Source organism: Schistocerca piceifrons, chromosome 7 (genome assembly GCF_021461385.2).
Source record: "Schistocerca piceifrons isolate TAMUIC-IGC-003096 chromosome 7, iqSchPice1.1, whole genome shotgun sequence".
Taxonomy (NCBI): domain Eukaryota; kingdom Metazoa; phylum Arthropoda; class Insecta; order Orthoptera; family Acrididae; genus Schistocerca; species Schistocerca piceifrons.
Genome location: NC_060144.1, coordinates 481,877,639 through 481,880,183, shown reverse-complemented (window position 1 = coordinate 481,880,183; position 2,545 = coordinate 481,877,639). Strand labels below are relative to the sequence as shown.

At 44.0% G+C, this 2,545-nt stretch overlaps 1 non-coding gene across 1 annotated transcript; it reads right to left on the bottom strand.

Moving 5' to 3' along the window:
- Positions 1–446: 446 nt before the first annotated feature.
- Positions 447–521, bottom strand: Trnal-caa. Its single transcript has one exon. It is a non-coding gene; the product is annotated as a tRNA-Leu (tRNA).
- Positions 522–2,545: the final 2,024 nt, after the last annotated feature.

The window sequence follows — 2,545 nt, the reverse complement described above, 5'->3', positions numbered from 1 at the left end:
ACAACAACATCCGTTTGTCCTATGGTAGCGCCATCTAGCGGGCCAACCATAGCGCCATCTGGTATCCCCCTTCAAGATAGACAAGTTTCGTTCTTTGTAGTTTTTTCTTTTGACGCTTATTTCGTGAAATATTTGGCCTGGTCACGATCAATGGACCACCCTGTATATGCACATCGCTATCCTATGAGCATTCTCGAATCCATATTACTCCATTTGAATTTTGTGATTTTTTTTATGGAACCCATGTCTGAAAATCTACCATTTGGATATACAGGGTGTTTATAAATGAATAGCGGGGTTTTAACGCTTTATAATATTTATTATATTAAATACAGTTATAGATGATATGTCAAAAGAAAGAGCAACTCAAACATTTTTCAGAATGATATTTTCACTCTGCAGCGGAGTGTGCGCTGATATGAAACTTCCTGGCAGATTAAAACTGTGTGCCCGACCGAGACTCGAACTCGGGACCTTTGCCTTTTGCGGGCAAGTGCTCTACCAACTGAGCTACCGAAGCACGAAGTTTGGAAGGTAGGAGACGAGGTACTGGCAGAAGTAAAGCTGTGAGTACCGGGCGTGAGTCGTGCTTCGGTAGCTCAGTTGGTAGAGCACTTGCACGCGAAAGGCAAAGGTCCCGAGTTCGAGTCTCGGTCGGGCACACAGTTTTAATCTGCCAGGAAGTTTCAACTCAAACAGTTTTGTTTGGCAACAGTGCGCATGCGCAGCGCGCAATGTTTCCACCGCAAGTAGCGAAGATGGCGACTAGTGAACAGAAAGCGTCTTGTGTTTTGCAGTTTGCAAAGACTGATACTGTAGTTACTGTGCAACGTGCGTTCCGGCTGAAGTTCGGTTCAAAATGAATTGCTCAAATGGCTCTAAGCACTGTGGGACTTAACATCTGAGGTCATAAGTCCCCTAGACTTAGAACTACTTAAACCTAATGAACCTAAGGACATCAAACACATCCATGCCAGAGGCAGGATTCGAACCTGCGACCGCGCGGTTCCGGGCTGAAGCGCCTAGAACCGCTCGGCCACTCCTCCAAGTGATAGAAACATTCGCAGGTGGTATCATCAATTTGAAGAAACTGGCTGCCTTTGTAAAGGGAAGAGCACAGGACGACCAAGGGTGAGTTTAGAGAGAGTGAGAGAGTCGTTCACTTGTAGCCCAAAGAAATCAGTCAGGAAGGCTAGTCGCGAATTATAAGTTCCCGTGTCGACTGTTTGGAAAGTTTTAAGAAAACGTGTACAACTATGTCCTTACTGTTTACAGTTATTACAGGCTCAAAAGCCGGTAGACCATGGATTACGTGCATACTTGGCAAATGAAATGTTGTTTCATGACGATGAAGATTTTCTGGATAATGTTGTCTTCAGTGATGAATCGATCTTACATCTTAGTGGACATGTTAACACTTACGATGTGCGCATCTGGGGCTCAGAAAATCCTCACAAGGTGGTACAAATGCAACGAGATTCCGCTTAAGTAACTGTTTTTTGTGCTGTATCCCGGCGGAAAGTTTATGGGCCCTTTCTTTTTTGGTGAACCTACTGTAATTGGCATACTGTAATTGGCACTTCTTACCTTGATACATGGAGCAGTGGCTCTTCCCTCAGTTGGAAGAAATTGAGCCAGAGAACTTCATTTTCCAGCAAGATGGTGGGCAACCTCACTGGCAGAGCGAAATAGGCGATTGGTTGTACTTCACTGTACCCAAGTGCTGGATAGGCCGTAAGGGGCCCATTGACAGGACTTGCTTTGCATAACCTCCACATTCACCCTACCTAACGCCATGCGATTTTTTCGTTTGGGGGCTTCATCAAGGATCGTGGGTACGTGCCTTCGCTACCAGTGGATCTCCCTGAATTAAGAAACCAAATTGAAGCACCTGCTGCTACAATCACTGAAGACACACTTATCAATGTTTGGGAAGAACTCAGCTATAGACTTGATGTGTGCCAGTGAGAAATGGTGCTCACATTTATAAGGTTCTTGGTAAAACTGAGTTGCTCTTTCATTTGACATATCATTTATAACTGTAAGTTTAATATAATAAATATTATAATGCTTTAAAACCCCAATATTCATTTATAAAACTCCCTGTAAAATAAGTGTGAAGTCCAGATCACTTTAAAATCTTCCGCTTCACGGTGCGCACTCAAACAGAGAAGATGTCGCCGTCTTCAGCTAATTGGTTCAAGGCACACACGCCCATGAGTTGTCATTACTGGAAGACAAACTATGAAACATTCCCCAAGCTCACATCCTCCAACCCCACAGTGGCCAGACTACTTCCTCCTCTGCCCCTGAGATAAGCAGCCAAGTCAGCTCGTGGCTGAACTCATCAACGTCGAATAAAATTAAGACATCCTAAAATATTACAGTCTGTAAGTATTTTTGTTTCTTATTGGGCAGGAAAACTACACTCTTATAGGCTCTTAACGTTACTTAACGATTGTGGTTTTGGCTGTTAGTTGCTGGATGCATATGAGAACTGTGGGTCACACGGGAACTTGTATGGGCTGCTATTTGAGGACTGCTG